The sequence below is a fragment of the Pinus tabuliformis genome, chromosome 8 (assembly GCF_031772625.1).
Source record: "Pinus tabuliformis cultivar Carrire ecotype Pingquan chromosome 8, CPIR1, whole genome shotgun sequence".
Classification (NCBI taxonomy): Eukaryota; Viridiplantae; Streptophyta; class Pinopsida; order Pinales; family Pinaceae; genus Pinus; species Pinus tabuliformis.
The window spans coordinates 1,214,441,335-1,214,462,590 of NC_142294.1; the positions used below are offsets into that span (position 1 = coordinate 1,214,441,335).

At 31.3% G+C, this 21,256-nt stretch overlaps 1 pseudogene; it reads right to left on the reverse strand.

The window, feature by feature from the left end:
• Nucleotides 1-5,623: 5,623 nt before the first annotated feature.
• Nucleotides 5,624-21,256, reverse strand: part of LOC149239752 (putative peroxygenase 3) — a 30,410-nt pseudogene continuing 14,777 nt past the window's right edge.

Sequence of the window (21,256 nt, forward strand, 5' to 3'; positions counted from 1 at the left end):
ATGTTTATTTTAGCGTTTACAATATTTATCTTAGGGTTTATATACCTTGGGTTTATAATATTAGTCCCTTGGGTTTAATCTTATTCAATTAGGTTGATAATCCTGTGGGGTTTTAATATTAATCCCTTTGGTTTATAATATCAATTTCTTGGGTTTATTATTCCCTTTGGTTTATAATATCTACCATGGTCAATCATAGCCAACCATGGTCAACCATGGTCAAACATGGTCAAATTTTGCATTTCGACAGAGATTGTCTCAATATGAAAATCAACCATGGTCACATTGCGTCAAAGATTGTCTCATGGTCCAACATCACATCGTGACAACCATGGTCAAACTTGGTCCAATGTCACATTTTGACACAAATTGTCTCAATATGAAAATCAACCATTGTGAACCATCGCCCATCATGGTCAACCATGGTCAACTAGGGTCAAATCCCTTGGGTTTATAATAACAATCTCTTGGGTTTATAATATCAACCATGGTCAATCATGGTCAACCGTGCTTATTTTAGCATTTAATTTTGAATTATTTATTAATAATTAATGAGTTATTTATTAGTAATTAATGGATTATTTATTTATATTTAATTATTAATAATGAATGAATTAACTATTTAATAATAAAATGAATTATTTATTATTTAAATAAGTAACAATATTATATTAACAAATATAATTAACAATATTAGATATATTAATTTAATATTAATATATTAATTTAGGATATTAAATTTATAATATAGCATATATTAAATTGATGCCTACTATCTATATCAACCACATTTATTAATGTGGTTGTGTTAGTAAAATATGTCTTTATCAAATTCCGATCCCACAAAAGAAACCAGGCCGACTTGTTGATAGTATTGTAAATTACATGAATACTACTATTGCAAGCGTGATTGTAATTCAAGTGAAATAGGTCCCTTTACATTGATCAAACTTCGACAATGAGTACTCCTCCAAAAAAAAACACTTTTTTTTAATAGATAGAGACATTTGATTTTCACAAAAATATCTTTGAAGAAAAACATTTTAATATATTTTTCAAAATTATATGCGGAAAGAATCAATAATGATTTCATTAAAATTAAATCGTGTGTTAAAAGCGCAAAAGAAACCAGAGATCTTTTCTATAATATAATAAATTGTAATATTAATATTATTTTTTATTAAAACAAATTATTATAATTATTATATATATAGATAAATAAAAGTTGTAATATTAATATTGCTTTTTATTAAAACAAATTTTATATATATATATATATTACATATTGTTTTTAATAAATATTTTATTTTTATCTAAAAGAAATATCTCAACTGTATAAACATTAAAATAAAATCACATTAAAATATAAAATATTTCATTCAACACCAATAATAAAAATGTAAATTTACAAATATAATTATAAACAGAAACAAATATACTCATCCATTGTGTTTGTATCCTTTTGGGATCAATTTTTTTCTCACTCTCAGAGTTTTATTTTATAAATTTTTAAGCCACTTTTAGCCTTCTCCAATTTTATAAAACTCAAACTTTTATTCTATTTTATCATAAATAAAATATAAATTTTACGAGGAAAACATTGATCCAATGTGTTTGACATCTAGATGTAGATATGTAAACGAATATGTCAATCAGTGATCAAATTTGAAGGTCTACTCTTAATTTTATTTGAAAGGGCATATATTCATCTAACCCTTCAAGGATGAAAGGTTATAAAAAAAAATCACTTCTACTGAAAAGTATATATTAAATAAGCCCCTCAAAAAAGTTCCATAATGAAATAGTATCATTCTAAAACTTTAAAATATTTAAAATTTAAAGAGTAGCTTCAATAAAACACTATAAAATCTCAGTATAACTAGTAAATAAACAGGAAAATTTCTCAAATTCCATTAAAAAAGGGTAAACATATGTTTCTTCTATTCATTCAATGATCTTCAAAAGTATTTGGACTTAAATAATTGAAAATATAAATATATTTTCCCAATGGAAATGAATTTCTAGTTTTAATTTATTTCCATACATCATAAGTAGCATTCCAATTACCTCATTTAGAGCATTATGTGCACTTAGAGATAGAAACATTCACATATCTAGTGTCTCCAATGAAAGTCTTTATCTATCATCATTTTTTATCCTATTTAATTTTCAGAAGCCTCTTTCACACACTAATGTGGTTTTTGGGATAGCAAGAATAGCTTGCCATAATTGCATCAAATATGGAAAGTATTCAAACCATTCATGTTCTTCTCCACATAGGTCTCATGCCATACATGTGCTTTTTAGGGCATGATTTACAAATAGCACAAATAAATTCATTCATTTCACCCAAACATCTAGCAGTATCCACAATAGATGATTGCCCAACGCTAATTTTTTCACATAAACATTTCAACTATCTTTTTGTTGGGTAGTCTATATCATTCACTTCTTCATAATAATGTTGAGAAGTGAAAAAATTAGTCACATTAAATACATGTAAATCTATGAATCTCCTATCTAAAGATTTAATCACCTTTACAATAAAACATTTTCCCAAAAAAATACAATCATATAGTAGCCCCGAATATTTTCATCTTTGGAAAACTTTCGAACCTCAATGGATGTAAATGTACCATACCTGTGCTATCTGCAAATTCAAGGGTTCCTCTTTATGCTTTAACTAAAAAAGAAGACATATGCACTGCATCTACACCAAAAATGCTTTCCAAAAATCATTTACGAAGCATGCTAATAGAAACATCTAAAGTAGTGACAATATATGTAATATCAACATGATCCTCTTCGAAATTTTGATTCAACTTATTTAATTCAACAAGCATGTCTCGAAATATATGGATGCAAATTTGTACTTGAAATATTGTTTCCAACTCATACATTTTTTTCTCCCCTAACTCCCAATCTTAACAAATAATGCATGAGTTTAACAAGTCTTTCCATGACATTTCCTCTTGAGAGCCGCCTAATTTGATGAATTTGTAAGACCACTAACTTAGTGATTTGAAATGTATATATTAGCTATCTCAATTTTCCATGTCCTTTAGTTGATTTTCCAAGCCATAAATAAAATTTGTTTCAAATTTGTTAATATATTGCAAGTCTAGAAAATGAGATGAAGCCTCATTGATTGTTAATGGTTCCCTATGAGCTATGCATTGGATAACTAATAAATCAAGAGCATACAAATTTTAGGAGATAAACCTTCATGAATACCGCTCATGGAAGATGCACCATCTGAACCAAAACCAACAAACTTCATCAAATATAAATCCATTTATGCTAAAAGAGTTCTCACTAGATCATACATACATTGAGCTATTCCATCATTTATTTGAAGTAAACATATAAACTTTTTTAAACATTGACCTCTTCCTCCATTCATAAAATATGTAATATAAACAATCAATTGGTGTTCCATAATTTGATCAGTGCTTCCATCAACTGAAATTGAGTAAAATGACCTATGTAAAATCTTCTCTTTTAGACTGTTCCAATACACCTCTTTAGCAACTTGAACAAAATATTTTCTTGGTGTAGTATTTGTGTATGCAGAAAATTCATCTGTTAGAAGCATGCGTAGAGTGCATTTATACCGATTCAAGTCACATATTGGCTTATACATTTCTAAAGATAAATAATGCATAGCAACAAAATACATGTTTTCAATCATTGATATAATTTTTCTCCTTCCCAACATTTACCATTAGTTCTACATGTTTAGTGATTGGAATATTGCTTCAATCGATTTTTCCCTCCAAAAGTTGTTAAACAAAAATTGAGCTTTTGATTTTTCATGGCCACTTATACAACTAACTTGAAGAGTGGTAGTTCCCTCTTTTGAAAATGGAGTCTCGCTTTTAAATTTAACACATCAAGAACATTTTATCCTTTCATTACCATTAAATGTTTTAAGACATAAGCCCATGGAAACCTTGTATTCCATTTAGATTTGAATATTATTTTGTGTTTCTTTGATAGGTTTTCTATTTCAACAAGCTCTACACTATTTGATTCATCATATTCATGTAGATGAGCATCAACTTCATTTTAAATATTACATGGTTGATTAAAATGTTGTGTAAGACCAAATGATTCAACAATTGATTGTTGCATTTTATCCTTCTTAGGATGACCAACAGGAGACATTTTTCAAGATTTACACCATTAAATAAATAAATAAAATAGAATAAGTAAATACATAAATTAAAAATCCCTTAGCAATATTGCGAAAGAAAAAATTCAACCTTAGCAAGATGCCATAGAATTTGACTATAGATTTCTTGATAGATTATTCATTGATTTGTTGAACTATGTTTTGTAACATTCAAGGAAACTTGTAGCTTTATGATAGAGAACAAACACTTCATGAAAAATGGTACTTGGACAAGAAATATGTATGGATTTAAGAAACGAAGCAAAATAAGAAAGAGTTTGAATGAGAGTGTTATAGTTGTGGAGTCCAATACCCTCGATATAAGATAGATATTCTTTTCATAGTTGGTAGATTCATATAATTATGACAATAAATATTTGCACCATTAACAATGTAGAAAACAACTTGACCACCCATGCCTGGAATGGAAGGATGGCAAGCAGTTGCATTCAGGGTATCTAGCCACAATGTTGATTTCCTGGGTTGTGGATTCTATGGTTCCTAGGATACATTGTGTGACCACGAAGGCTGTAATTACTTCAAGGAGTGTTGCATTAAAGAATCCATAGAATGAAAAACCAAATGTCAATGAGGATATGAGGAGGATAATGAAAAATACCTTATAGTCTAGCGTCGAACGATAACTTTCCTTTTGTGGATGATGGGTTGCAATTCAAATGAAAATGGAAAAAATGGATGCAGGGAAAGAGCACTAAAGGATAATAACGGAGGAGCGAGAGCACGCGCATAGTTGTTGAATGGTTATTCAATGTGCTCTGCGCCCTGTGCTAGGTGTAATAGTACCATGACTGTTGCATGTCTTATTGTTGCAAGTTGCATCATGTTGGCGTAAGTTGGGGGCCTCAAGGAAACATCCCCAAATCATGACATAACTATTAAATTGTATGAGGTCATTTGGACTTTGACTGATTTCTTCTACGAAACCATCACCAATGAGAGTGATTTGTGCACTAGTAAAGACTCGAAATTATCATAAACTTAAAAAAGTATTGACAGGTTATTAAAAACATTTCTTTTTTTGAAATATAAAAATTTGTAATTCAAGAGTGATTTTGATATTTTAAATTTTTTTCTAACCGTAATTTTTTTTTTTAGCCCTTCCAAGAAGGGCCATGAGCCTAAGGAAAGGCCAAGAAGGATTCAATTTTGAACGTTGATGCCAATCCATCCAAGTAGTTCGATAAGCACACACGTTTATTTCTATAACTTATACCAATATCTAGCAGCCACACTTGCAACATATGTCTGTTTCGTTGTCAACAATTACCAATTTCCAAGAAGTTTGGAACATTGCTATCTTCCGAGCCACACCAGTAATTACTATTTTATTTCTTGTCCTTGTTTTAGTTATCAACTTGGTAGAGGCATTTCGTTGTCCCTTCGTCCTGTGCAAACAACCTGCCTTTATTGTCTTGTTCCTACATTATATTACTTTGCTATTAGACGTTTAGCGCCTTTTGCGACATGAATTTTGTTTTGCCAATGTTTCAAACAGGCTGCCGTCGAACAATCTTCTTATGGTTTCTTTCTCCAAAAGACCATGCTTGTTCTTGGCGATGAAATACAGGGGGAGCCATTCCAGCTCAGCTACCAACCTGGGGCAGCTCAAATGTGATAAATCAGATTATTTTCACCCTTCACGGGTACAGGGGAAAAAAATGAAATGGAAAGGAAAGAAACCGTGATACTGGAGCTTACCATCCAATAGGGTCATTTGAATTCCTATTTCCTTTAAGCATGCACTGGATCTCCCGGAATGTGAGTTTGTCTTGATGTTTTATAGCGTATTTGCTGAAGATGGCATCAAACTTGGCAGGATCGAACCTCCCTTCAGTGTCATAGCTCTGTGTGTCGCTTCCATGCTTTGCTCTGTGGATGTTTTCAACGTATATAGGAAATTTCAGTGATGGTATCCATCCCTGACCACCGAACATCAATACTGGGTCAGAGAAAAACTATATAATGAAATGTCATTAGTCAAATATATAATACATGCGTTGGAACGGCAAGGGTAATGTATAAAATAATATAAATAATTTACAATACAATAACCTTTACCATTCATCATTTGATAATTACATTGTATTTAAATTTTTTGGATTTTGATCACATAAAATTTGATGATTATAAAGGTAATGTATAAAATAATATAACTAATTTACAAATAATAACCTTTACCATTCATCATTTGATGATTACAATGAATAAGCTGAGAGGTATTTAAACTCTTGATTTTGATTACACAAAATTTGATGATTATAATGAATTGGCTAAAAAATATTTAAACCTTTTCGTTGCTTAAAATAATTTAAACTACAACCCCGCACTAAATTCAACTTTATCTATGCAAAAATAATTACCTATCTCTAACAACATGCGAGCCTTTGAGGGTCAACTTACTTTCAGCAATATACTTACAGGAAGAGTATAGTAGCCGAAGGCTACGTTGACAACAACCGCAAAGAAAAGCGAAATGGGTACGTTAAACCCTATGGCACGAAAGCCTGCAAGTTCAAATTCAAGCTCAATTCTGCTACAAAAGCAAGCGATAACTAGACGGACATATAAATTAAAGCCATTCCTCTAATCAGGCATTAAATTTCTAAAGTAAGGCTGTCCAGTTCAGTGGTAAAGGCAGAATAAAGCAAATTAGTACCGCCTGTAAACTTAGAAAGAACCAGCAGGCTGGTATGTGAGGCACAATAACAGAGCTGAACTTTACTGGAAAGTGGGAAAGAGTGGAAGAAATCAGATGTAAAATGATCTACCTTTGTATGTATCACAAGGATAAATAATTCCGTCATTGTCTTTATCGAAAAACGCCACATGTTGTTGAAGAACGCTCATGCCGTTGTTATTATGATCAGTGGACCCATTTATGTGCTCTGGATCCACTGATTCCAGAGCTCTTGCTAAATCTAGATGAGAAACCCATAGCAAAACTAATACAGGTTATTCACATTTAATAGTAACACTAACCATATATCTATCTTAACGATGGATTTATGGAATTAACAACAAATTAAAACTCTCCAAGTGCAAAGCTGAGGTAGGATGTTAATGTTGGAATTCAGAGGCACACTAAATCAATTAAAACACAGAATTAACACAGCAGAACAATCAAGCACATAGGAGACAATTTTTAACGTGGTTCACCCAACCAATCTGGGCTACGTCCACCAAACATAGGCATCAGGAATTTATTAATCAAATTAGGAGATTACATCATGAAATCCTCACACTCTCTTAGCAAACATCCGAATGGTTGCATGCCTAGAGAATCTAACAGCCTCATTAATTCCCTCACATCAAATATAGGATGCATTAACTCCCTCCCAACAACCTGGACTTAATCTAGGACCTGAATTCCTATTGTTGTCACCTTCAGAGATTTTTGCCTATTTCATCCCAAACAGAAAATCTCAACAATCTCCACCTTGACAACAATTCGCCTGATGCCCTGTTATTATTATTTTATCTTTTCTGCAAGCCAAGAGAAGCCAAACACCAGCGTAGCTTCTCCAACAAAACTGGTTTCGTGAACATGTCTGCACAGTTCTCCTTTGTATGCACCTTTTCAAGAGAAACTCCCCTTTCAGTGATAACCTGTCTTACAAAATGATATTTGATTGGAATATGCTTTGACTTACTATGATAGGCCGGATTCTTAGCCAAATGTATTGCACTTTGACTGTCACAAAGTAACCTGATGTTATCCTGTAACCTACCAAACTCACCAAGCAAACCTTTCAACCAAACCGCCTCTTTGCAAGCATGAGAAGCAGCAATGTATTCTGCTTCAGTAGTTGACAAAGCAACAATATTCTGTAGCTTTGACATCCAGCTTATAGCTCCACCTGCAAGAGTAAAGACGTACCCTGAAGTTGATCTTCTCTTATCCAAATCACCTGTAAAATCGGAATCAACATATCGGCAAACAAATTCACTACTCTTATTGTAAGAAATACAATAACTACTTGTGCCTCTCAAATACCGAAGCACCCATTCCACTGACCAGTGTTCTTTACCCGGATTTGCCATGTACCTGCTGACAACCCCAACTGCGTGAGAAATATCTGGTCGCGTACACACCATCGCATACATCAGGCACAATAACAGAGCTGAACTTTACTGGAAAGTGGGAAAGAGTGGAAGAAATCAGATGTAAAATGATCTACCTTTGTATGTATCACAAGGATAAATAATTCCGTCATTGTCTTTATCGAAAAACGCCACATGTTGTTGAAGAACGCTCATGCCGTTGTTATTATGATCAGTGGACCCATTTATGTGCTCTGGATCCACTGATTCCAGAGCTCTTGCTAAATCTAAATGAGAAACCCATAGCAAAACTAATACAGGTTATTCACATTTAATAGTAACACTAAGCATATATCTATCTTAACATGGATTTATGGAATTAAAAACAAATTAAAACTCTCCGAGTGCAAACCTGAGGTAGGATGTTAAGACGAATTAAAACACTTAAACTTAGGATAGGATGTTAAGATGGATCCATTAATAGATTTTGGATTACAATTCAGTATGATGTGTAGGGATGTCCGCCATCAAAATTGAATCTGTCATCAAAATTGAAATTTTGCTTTATCAACTAAAATAAAAATTTTAAAAAAATCTAGAAAAAAAAATTATACAAAACATTTAAATAATCTCTACTCTTGAAAAATTTACACATGAAAACATTAAATTCTACTCATGTTAAATATGTATCTAAAATGAATTTATATTAGTTTTAATAATAATAATTGTTGATGATATACTTTGTTCAAAATTATTTAATAATTACTATATAATAGAAATATGTATAAGTATAAATTAATATAAAATAATAATATAAAAAACATTATAAGGTTTAATGCTTCATTGGATCCAAAATGCTTACACTTCTATTTAAATAACTACAAACTTATTACTTCTTATTTTTTTTAAGCTTATATTTTCCCTAACTTTATTAAGTTTCCATATCCATTTTAAAAATATAGAACATTAAAAAAGAAAGTGGTAACTGAATCTTAACTAGCATAGGCATTCAATCTTCAACAAATGTATGGCAGCGACCAGGGTTGACTTTGGTGGGTTCATTATCAACCGCCAAAATAAAAGTGCTAGTTTTTCGCAGTGGTAACCAAGGGACTTTAAAAATTCATGATTCACTTATAATATCGTCACTCCAATACCTAGTGTAATGTATAATAGGGTATAGTTGTCTAAAACCGATTGACAACAACGTTTATCTTGCCTTGACATTTTGTTGATAATTTATATGGTTACATATAATTAATCTTATTAATTATACGGATCTTATTTAAAATTGACGGGATGTTTATGTGAAAAGTTATTAATTTTAAAATACATTTATTTGTGAAATAAATTTATTTATTAATCATTTATGTTAGTGTTTTAGTTACGCGTAATTAATAATTTTGATTTAAAATTAATAAAAGTTTATATTAAAATTTATTAATTTTTAAATAATATTATTTGTGAATTAAATTTATTTTTGGTAGAGAGGGGTTTATAACTTATTATGGAAGAAATGTTATAATGATATTTTATTTTATATATAATAAAATATTAAATTGAAAAATAATAATTCAAATTCAAAACTATAATAATTCGTATTAATAATCATGATATTTCAAAATTTTATGTTTATTTGATTAATGCACATATAATTAGAAATAAGAATATATGTATGTAACATATATATAAAAAATATAAAATAATCATGATTTATATTTGTAACCATAATATTTCTAAAGTGTACATTAAATTTTAATTTTAAAACATACAAAAAGTTAATACATACAATAATATTTCTCAAAAATGACTAGTGCATATGTATCTAACTAAATGTATGATCTGAATTTTAATAAAATTAAAAATAAAAGAAATATATAAAAATTATATAAATACAAATAGTATTATTAAGATAAACATAGATCTATCTTAATTTAGGATTTATCATATATTTAGAGGAATCAAATCTCTTGAGATACAAACATTTTCTCAAAATTTTTACTCAAAAAATATTTACTTCATAAAAAATTTAATCTTTTATATTTAATAAATCCCAGATTAAAATAAACTTCTATTAACAGTTATTATAATTATATTAATTATTAATTAAATACATACCAATAAAACATAATATACATATAAGTTCCAGAACATAAAGTTGTTTATGAAAGCTTTCTCAATCTTCTATATAAAAAACAAAACAAACGCTGTTTTGTGATGATTATTATTTTCTCTTTTATACAAAAATGCCAATACTGCAATGGGTATAAATGAGAGTGCCTTTCTCGCATTTTGGGAATTCCCAAAATGCATTGGTATTGAAATTTCATTTTATTAGTTTATTAATGAGATAAAATAAATCCATGTTTATGGTACATGATAATGATGTGTTTCCTAGGCCACGTTTTATTCTTTTAACTAGGTCAAATGCAAGTTTTTCCAAAGATAAGCTTTAGCTTAAGTGATCGTTTTGGCCCAAGCTAGTTTTATTAAAAGGTATTTATTTGTCGTTAATCCAATATTTCCTTTCATGATTAACATTGGCCTTGGCATGTGTAGTATTTTAACTAGGTCCCATGCAAGTTTTTCCAAAGATAAGCCTTTAGCTTAAGTGATTGTTTTGGCCCAAGCTAGTTCCAAGCTAGTTTTATTAAAAGGTATTTATTTGTCGTTAATCCAATATTTCCTTTCATGTTTAACATTGGCCTTGGCATGTGTAGTATTTTAACTAGGTCCCATGCAAGTTTTTCCAAAGATAAGCCTTTAGCTTAAGTGATTGTTTTGGCCCAAGCTAGTTTTATTAAAAGGTATTTATGTGTCATTAATCCAAGATTTCCTTTCATGATTAACATTGGCCTTGGCATGTGTAGTATTTTAACTAGGTCCAATGCAAGTTTTTCCAAAGATAAGCCTTTAGCTTAAGTGATCGTTTTGGCCCAAGCTAGTTTTATTAAAAGGTATTTATGTGTCATTAATCCAAGATTTCCTTTCATGATTAACATTGGCCTTGGCATGTGTAGTATTTTTGTGCAACACAATTATATCTATTTTCCGTGCACCTCTTGAGATTGTCTTTTTCTTAACATTCTAAATGTTGGATCATGAAATTTTTTTGAAATAGTATTTGTTGATTCATTCTTTTCATACGAAGATATCTAAATTATTTTGTCATACTTATTGACAAGGCCGTCCTTTCTGTTGTAGTTTCTAGCATACAAATGAACTAAAACCGTAATCTTGATTAGTTTCTTTCGGGAACATTATAGTATTTTAATAAAGAACAAGCATCCTTACATTATTATCACATTTTTTAGTTATATGAAAAAATTATAATAGTAGTTTTTCTTTTCAGAACGAAAAAAGTTGTATTGTATTATATAAGAAATATAATGGCTCCTATAACGGATACATATTTATATGATAGTGATAATATGACCGTATTTGTCAAAAGAGAGAAAGAGGTCATCAAGATAAGGCCATTCTTGTTCTGTATGTAGGTACAAAGAAGCAAAGATTTTACCATCAGTAGTTTTTCTTAACTTGTGTGAATTTATTTTTTTATTATGAATTAGTCTAATTTTGTTAGAAAAATAAAAAGCACTTTATAACATACACAAATTACTTAATATTTGTATTTTTCATAATAGTTGTAAATATATAGGATATACATCACAAAGTTTGACGAATCTAGATCATAATTCCTTCTCATAACATAAGAATCAACAAATTTTAAAATGATGCCTAGAGATTCACAATGTCAACATAACATAAGAATCAACAATTTTTAAAATGATGCCTAGAGATTCACAATGTCAACTATACATGACATGGAAACATTACTTCTAACAAATATTATTTTTGTTTTTATTGAGATTTTATAAACATATGATTATTTTAGAACTGTATTAGTGAGATTTTGTAAATATATGATTATTTTAAAACTTTATTTTCATTTTATAAATATGTAATTATTTTATAAAATAATATTATTATTTATCAATAAATTTATAACTTTTATTTTATAAAAATAATATATACATATATAGATAGATAGATATATATATAAATTAATATGATATTTTTGTCTGTTTCTTGTATTCTATGTATATTAGATCAATATATACATCTTTTATTTCTAGTTTAATTGTTGTATTGTTAAGATTGCCCAATGTGTAAGTTGATTAAATAAAAAAATATTTGTTGAGTTGTATTTTGCTATGGTATATAGAAGAATGGGAAAATGAATAAGTTTTTTATTTCTTTGTTTTCAGGGGAATGGATAAGTAACTTTTTTTTTTTTTTGTATTTAAAGGTCTGGGTGACTGGGCTATCTGTTACCCTCACTCAAAGATTATAAAGTAAATTAGAGACTATTTAAAGGTGGAACTTCAAAATTTACAAAAGCTTATATTATTGACATAGCTAATCAAATTATCATTTTTTAGAAAAATTTATTTAAATTAAATTATGTAGAATATTTTTCAATCCTAAACATCTTAATTTATATGAAATTTTTTTTAATATTAAATATTATTTTTGTATTTCTGTGTGTTAATTTATTATTATCTTTAGTTTCAAATATGTTTCATTATTTCATTTCAAAATAGGTAAATGAAGAATAGAATACAGGTTTTTAGTTTTTCTAAAAGCTTTAAGCATTTCAGTGCATCATATTTAACGCATTTGCAAATATTTGTGAATTAAATGACAAATATTTACTCACAAATTTCCCGGTTTCAGCATTTTGTTTTTTTTGGATTTCAATTAATATATTCTTTCTTCGTAATAATAAGCTGTTATGCTACTTTTATTCTATTTTAATCATATCAACATAAATAACACATAACATGCCCATAAAACTATAATATTATACACGAATTAAAATTGTAATAGTGCACGCAACTTATTGGATGACTCATAATAAAATCATGATCCTCATCTTGTGCTGCATGAATATAACTCCGCTAATAGATTTCACTTTTGTCAGTACACTTATTAGTGGTATCAACCGATTGGCAAACCTAATGTTCACAATAGTTTGGTGATGTGGTGTAACCACCACTGCAACACAATGCAATTCCATGACGTTGAAATTAGAATCAACTTATAACATGGTATGTTTTTGAATTTTTTGTTTAATGTGGAGACGCAAATAAATTCTGACGCATAAAGGGGTACTGTCAATTGTCTCATGTTTTCAGCGTGATGCATTGCAACTTGCTTCAAAAATGTCAATGTGTTCAGACGCTTACCTCTCTGGTGTGGCACTAAGAAATCAAAGTTGATGCGAAACTTATTTTTCTAGCGAGTCACCTAAAGACTCCGTAGTAGATTTCTCGGTCCCATACGATGACTTACGTGTAGTGAAGCCATACGCAATGGACCAGCAATGATATTTGGGACACTAACTAATCGAAGCTAATGCAAGAATTCTTAGTAATAGAAAATGGTAGCGAAAATATAATGATAACCTAAAAATTTAAGGTTGTTATAAAATTGATATTCAAAATCTCATCATTGATGTAAACATGGAGGCTGAAGGGTAAATTTATTGATGTATACGAAAAGGCCATGGAGATGACTAGAATATGCAGAAGTGGAGACTATTAAAATATTCCACATACATTAAAAAGGAGATAACTAAAATATATAAAAGTAAAGTAGACAATACTAACATTTTATTATTATTATTTGATTTTAATTTTTAATTAAAAAAAATTATCAATCACTTTTTAATAGAATATGTCTATCAGTTTAATAGGAGTATATATAAAGGAGATATTAAAAAAAAAGATGACTAGAATATATATCTTTGATTCTTTGATTTTAATTTTTAATTCAAAAAAATTATCAATCACTTTGCCTATCAGTTTAATAGGACTATATATAAAGGAGATATTAAAAAAAAGATGACTAGAATATATATCTTTGATTCTTTGATTTTAATTTTTAATTCAAAAAAATTATCAATCACTTTTTAATAGAATATTTAATAGGAATATATATAAAGAAAGGAGATGACTAGATATATATCTAAAGGATGATAAATATGGTTTTTTAATGCAAAATCAAATAAATATCTGATGGATTAAGTGCATTTAAGATCTTATGTAACTTTAGAAATTTCCTAAACGGAACTAAAGAAAGGCTAATGAATATAGCGTTTTATGCAAAATGAAGTAAATATTCCATGAATTAATTGGATTTAAGATTTCCTCCAGTCTTATATCTCTTTGAGAGCAACGTTGCATTGGGAATAACAAAAGGTTTCAACCCCTACCCCGAAATCATGTATACTTTGAAATTCACGTGTGGGCCACTGTCTTTAAGGAATTATTGAAATTTCTTGAAGAAAGGAAAAGGGGACCGAAGGGGTTTTCCCTCATGGAAATTGTAGGGAGAGAGCGTCTGAAGGGCCGAGAGTGTCTAAAGGTCGGAGAGTGTCTGAAGGTATTCTAAAAAAAAAATATTGTGTGTTAACAAAAAGAGGGAAGAAAATTAATCATGTGACCGAGGCATTAATTGTGGTATCCGAGCGTGCCACTGAGCTCTAAAAGAAGCCTGTACCTATAAATAGAATTTGTGAAGTTGACAAGAATCATGTTGCTAGTATGTTGCCTAGAAGGGGAGGTTGAGAAAGGATTGAAATGGACGATGAATGGAGATTGGAGTTGAGATGTATCTAGGAAAGAATGGAGGGCATGGAAACTACTAGAGAGTTTCGTACAAGGGATATCAGCGAAAGTGAGGACATGAGTTTTCAGGAAGAAATAGATAGAGCTTTAGGAAGAGAGTAACATGAAGAACAATTGATTAAGTTGGTCACCAAGGTTAGGTCTAGACCAAAGATGGAAGTGCCGTTATATGATGGCACCCTAAATGTGGAAGAGTTGTTGGATTGTATCAACATTCTAGATAAGTATTTTGATTATGAGAATGTTGAGGAGGACCAGAAGGTCAATTACATTGTGACTAGGATAAGAGGACATGCAGCACTATTGTTGGATGAGTTGCAAGCAGATTGGTGAAAAAAAAGAAAAGCAAATATTAAAAGATGGGATATGATGGTGGCCATGTTGTAGCAATTTTTGGTTTTGGTAAGTTAGCATTTAAAAAATATATTTTGAGAAAATCTTAAGTTAGGATATGGACAAAAAGAATAAAGAGACAAAAAAATGTTAGGGATAGTTGGATGAATAAGTCCATATCAAATAAAATGTTACAGTAGATGCCGTAAAAAAGGAAGGCACAAAAAATAAAATGTTAGATTAGAAAGAAAAGAAAAAATAATAAATTCTGAAAGTGTTGCAAATCCAAATGCCACTACTCTTAGTCAATTTTATTTTTGCAAATAAAAGTTGTTTACAGATTTTTTAAATGCCACACTAGTTCATACAATCCAATTGTACAGTTTAATCATGATTGGATTAGATTTAAATTGTTTGTTGATAGGTAGAAAATAAAATTGGCTCAACAGTTTAATCTGAGCCAATGGAAGCAATAAGGGATAGAAGTGAATTAATCATTAAAAGGAAAATGTTGATTTTCTAGTCCAAATGCAATCGGGTGACTAAGATTGTAAAAATGTTAGGAAAGTTAAGCGTAGTAGATAAATGAAATGAAATTGGAGCATGATAGGATTTTTATCATAATTTTGAAAATTGGATACATGTGCATATAACAAATGGTTTAAATTAACTATTATTTGCTAAATCTCAATGTTATCTTGTAATATTTACACTTTATCCATTCATTCGCCGAGAAGCCCCACACCTGTCACATTCATTATAACTTTTGACCCCACCATCACTTTCCTCCTCACTTCATTAAACTCCATTCATTTTCTTTCCATCCCGCGCATCTCCCTCGATCCAACGGACCTTATTGCTCCTAACCATCCCTTTTCGTCTGAACGTTATCAACGGGGGGGTTCCAAAGTCAACAATTTTGGAAACTACCGTCCGAAACTGACAACCCCTGCTCCTAGTTATTCGGGACTTAAAATCCCAAACTTCTTACCACCCAAACACGGTTTTCGGTCCACTCCATCACCTCTGCTCCCACATCACTTCCTTTGTCCAATCAGCTTCCACCTATCTGTCTATTATCCATTTAATTCACCACCCCTTCAAATAAATATTCCATAGATCTGTTTCTCGGTCCCGTTGAGAAATTAATACCAATTGAGCCGTTGATTAACAGACCCGCTCCATTTTTATGCCTTATAAACCTGTTATTTCATAATAAATGGTTACATAATGCATTCATGTAACTCGATTGATCATTGGATACTTGTAGCTTGCAGCCAAAGTAACAAATTCACCATTCAATCGAATTTTCCATTATGTTCATAAGCAAGTCAACATCTAGGTCCACTTAATCTATTTTCAGTTATACTATTATTCTATTATCACTATGTTTCAGCCCAATTCTTCCCATTTTTGTCACTTTCAGCTTGCAACTCAATTACCATAATGCCTCCTAAGGGGAAGGAAGTTGCATAAATTTCAAATCCTCTCATTTATCCACAAGTTGACTTCCATCATACTCCCCTGGTTGACAGAGACTATAAAATCCATGGGTCTTTGTCCGAATTTGATTTGTTTGAGATCTATTGCTGGATGGAGGACAAATTAGTTGATCAAACAGATGAAATAGGACTTTGGGACTCCCACCTTCTTCATTACATCTTCCCTCAGATACACAGAGCACCTGAATTGGTCAGAAAATGGCATGCATCTTATCACCCCACTTAAAGAGCTATTATCTCACCTATAGGGGAAATCATGTGCTCCATAAATGGTCAGTCCATTAAACAGATGCTGCAGGCCCCAACTATTGTGCCAACCCATCATTTTTCTCATGAAAGCCTAACAGAAGCCTCTCAAAATCTAGATTTCACTAAAATAGCTCAAACTCTATAACTTTTCCTAGTTGTAGGTAGCCCTCTACTAAAAGAAACCCTCCCTATGATTCATCTATATTCCCAAACATAACCTACCAAATTACCACCATTCTCTCTTATCTTCTTGGTTACTATTCTAATCAACATGTAGATGAGCCATCTTTGGTTTCTTGTATATCTTTTCTGCTGGTTCCAAACCCACTGTTCGTCTTAATCTTAGTCAATTTCTAGCTGAGACCATTCATGAACAATTTATCCAGTTCAATACTAAAGAGGTATTCAAGTATGCTTCAGTACTTGTATATCTTTTTATCTATTTTCAGGGAGACAAGTTTCCATTCACTTTGCAGAAGCTAGATGAAGAAGGCAACCAACAATCAGTGATCTTTTGGACTTCTATGGGAATGAAGGAGAAAGAAGAATTTTCATATAAACAGTTCATAGAATTGTTTGTTCATCCAGCCATTAATCTTATGAGCAGCACTCCAGAACCAAGAGTTAATGATGAAATTGTAAAAGTTTTACAGTTAGTTGATCAAGCCACAACAAGAGATTGGTATCTTTACCAAAATTATACAGAGATTAGAGTCTTTGGTTGTGAACTTCCACCTTATAAGCTGCCTAAGTACCTCCCTATGAGAATTTTTGCATTAGAATACATTAGGCAGAGGCTCAGTGCAGATGAAGTACATTTTGTGGCTGCAAAGAAGAAATCACAATTTAAGCTAAAGGCTTAGGTTGGTCCATTCATCTGTAACACTAGAGCAGCAGGAGAAGAAGCATACAGGTTACTGAAGGAGATGAAGTTTGGCCTCAGCTTCACTTGGTCTTATGACTCAATGGGAGTGATTTCTAGACTCAGAGTTGAAAATAAGTTTACTCCATATCATCACACAGCCAGGCCTGAAATTGAGCAATACAAAAATCAATCAGAATGGAAGGAGAACACCCTTCAAGAAGATGAAGAATGGGTAGTTTCTACTTCAAATTTACAAACTCCACTTACACGGGAAAAGACAACCAAATGAGGAAGGGAAGAACAGTCATCCCCTACAACTGAAGCATCAAGTCAAGGTTTTAGAATTGTACATAGAAAGAAGAGACCTAGGCTCTCTTTGAAGGTCAATGCAACTATTGAGTCACAGAAAACAACATTTGATGGACTTGGAGAGACATCTCTTTTCACACAATTTGGTGGACAGTCTACTTAGTCTCCCACTCATTCCACCACATCTCATGAACAACAGGTGATTTAGATCAGTGAAGGAAATCAAAAGGTTAAAGAAGATGATATTTTTCATGTCTTCAATGAAATTAAGAAGAAGAATGAAGAATTAAAGTTAAACACGTATTCTCAATTCTAGAAACATTCTTCTAGTTCTCAAGCCAGACTTCTTTCAGTCTTTGACTCTAAAAAGGGTAAGATGCAAATGGCTTTCTTACAAGCTCAGATTCCATAGCCCAGAACTATTGCACATTACCATAAGCAAACCTCTTTTGAATTCAATGTTAAAGATGTACATCCAATTGACCAAATTGAGATGCACAAACAGACTGGCCAAATGATTGCTTCAACTTTAACTAACACTGCCATGAGTCTATCAAAGATGCAAGTTACCTTGGCTAATATACAATCACATCTCAAGCTTGAGAAGGTTTCCTCATTGGAAAAAGGCACCAAGATCAAAGCTTTGGAAGATCTGGTGCTGAAGATGGGATATGATCCCTCTGATATAAAGGCTGCAGAAGAAATTTTCTAGAAGAAAAATACTGAGATTTCAACATTAAGGAAGCAGTTCAAATTGCCAGCTTCAGAGGACCCAATGACTAAAGAAATTGAAGAAACTGAGACTCACAAATATGACATGATGAAGCTCATCATGGAACAAAATCTAAAAATAAAACAGATGGAGGAACAAATGGAAAAGCTTGCCAAAGAGAAAGAAGAAGCTGTGAAAAGAGGCCAATATTCCAATGGATGTAGTTCCTCTTACAACAGTCTCTATATCTACAGTAGCAACCACAAGTACAGCAGAAGGAGCTGAACAACTTGCTGAAGCTTTTCAGAACCTGTCTATTCAGACATAAGAAATCAAGAAATTGTAGGATCAGTTGAAGACACTACAACACATGAAAGCAGTTGCAGACAATTCACATGCAGCTGAGTTGTAGAGGGCAAAAGGTCAATTCGAGGTATTGCAGAAAGAATTCAAAGACTCTTACCTCGAAAATACACTGGGTTTGGTAAAGGAAATTATATGGGAAGATATCATTGAATCAATCAAAGATATTTGGCCTTATATCAAAATATTTTTTGATCAAAAATACTTGTTGGAAAAAGCTCAAGAAGCCATTGAAACTATCTCAAATCAACTTGAGGACAAACCAAAAATAGCTACTGATATAATCAAGTTTCTGAATTCTAAAGACAGCTATGAGCTTCAAGAGTTGGGTATTGATGACAGGACATCATCCATACTAGAAGTAAAGAAGGTTATTACAAAGAAAAATCTCATTCTTCAGTTGGAGGAAAAGTGCAGCAGTGTTAATGTCATTGTCCAACGTTTTTCAGCATGCTAGAACCCTTGACCAACAAGGGTTTGCCCTCCTTATTTGTGATAAATGATAAGTTAATGCCTATTGAATATTATGTCCGCAAGCTTACAGAGGTCAAGACCAGTGCAACTTCAGTTTCAAATATAAAGGGTACAGTAACACCAAGGCTTGTGTTGAATGCACTCAGACATATATTTTTCATCCTAAATTAAATCAGACATATATTTTTAGTAAAACCCACTTTTACTAAATATACAGAAATGGATGAGGTTTATAGAAGGGTAACTAAGTTATCATCCCAGATAAGAAACGCTGGGAACAGTTAACTAATTTACTTGACTGAAAGGAGGATCAACAACATTCAGCATTCTCAGCCACAATCATCAATAACTCAACAACATCTAGAATTTTGTGGAACAATCATTAACAGTTCAACACCAAAATAGTGACAGATCTACTATCAGTTCATTTTCCTGATTTTGTATTAAGCTATTTTTGTAAATTTGTCTAAGATATTTTATTAGATCTAAACTTGTATACATAACTCTCTTTCATGGGTTATTAAGGGTTGCACCCTTGAAGAAACATTTGTAAGCACTAAATGTACTCAATTTTTCTGAATTTTTCCAGTTTTCATTCACTGTGTTTTCTTCATATTCTTAAGTTTTACAAAGATAACCAAGTAGCAGTAGTTGTGTCTGAATTGCTCCTATAAGCTTTTTGAAGTGATCATATTTAAAGAGAATGAATTATAAGAAACTGTTTGTTTAATTAATTCCCTCTAAATCATAAAATCATCAGTATCTTTGTAATCTTTGGCATATTTTTTCAAACTTTCTGAACATTGTTCGAAAGTTTTCTTACTTATGGTTATTTAATTTTCTATTTGAAAACTATAATAGTCACATCATCTTTCTATTTCTGCTCATCACCAGACAAGCTAAATCACTGTGTGGATTTTAATAGCAGCCCTTTGTTTAAATATTAGTATTATTCAAAAAGGTTAGGGATCATTGTTTTAAATATGTTTCATACATTGGTCCTCCAAAATTAAAAACAAAACCCCCAAAAACAAATATCTTAGATGCCCTGGCATGATAGCTGACCATTATCATCTCAGAGATACAACATCAATCTGGCATCATTGTTGGGGACTCAAATTTGATTAGTTTTCCTGGGTCAACGATATAAATCTTATTCCTTTAAGGTGACTAAAGGTCTAGATAGGTCAAAATCCTTCACCTGGAGACTCCACTATGCCAAACTGGCACCTTTTAAGCACACTAGATCCCATCCTGAATCTGACACATTTAGTCCTCTGTCAAATCCAAAAAACTTGTGAGAAAGGCCAATTCTAGAAGAAGACATCAACCATCTTCTTCTACTTCAGCCTTGCAGACTGAATATATATTACAATTTGATCCCTATAGTAACATTCCATCTAATCTAGATTTGACTCATTTATCACCTAGGGTTGCTAAACTTTTAGATAGGGGAGTTCATTTCAAATAAGATTTCCTTATTCATTCACTTGAATCTCATCCAAAACCCCCACTTCC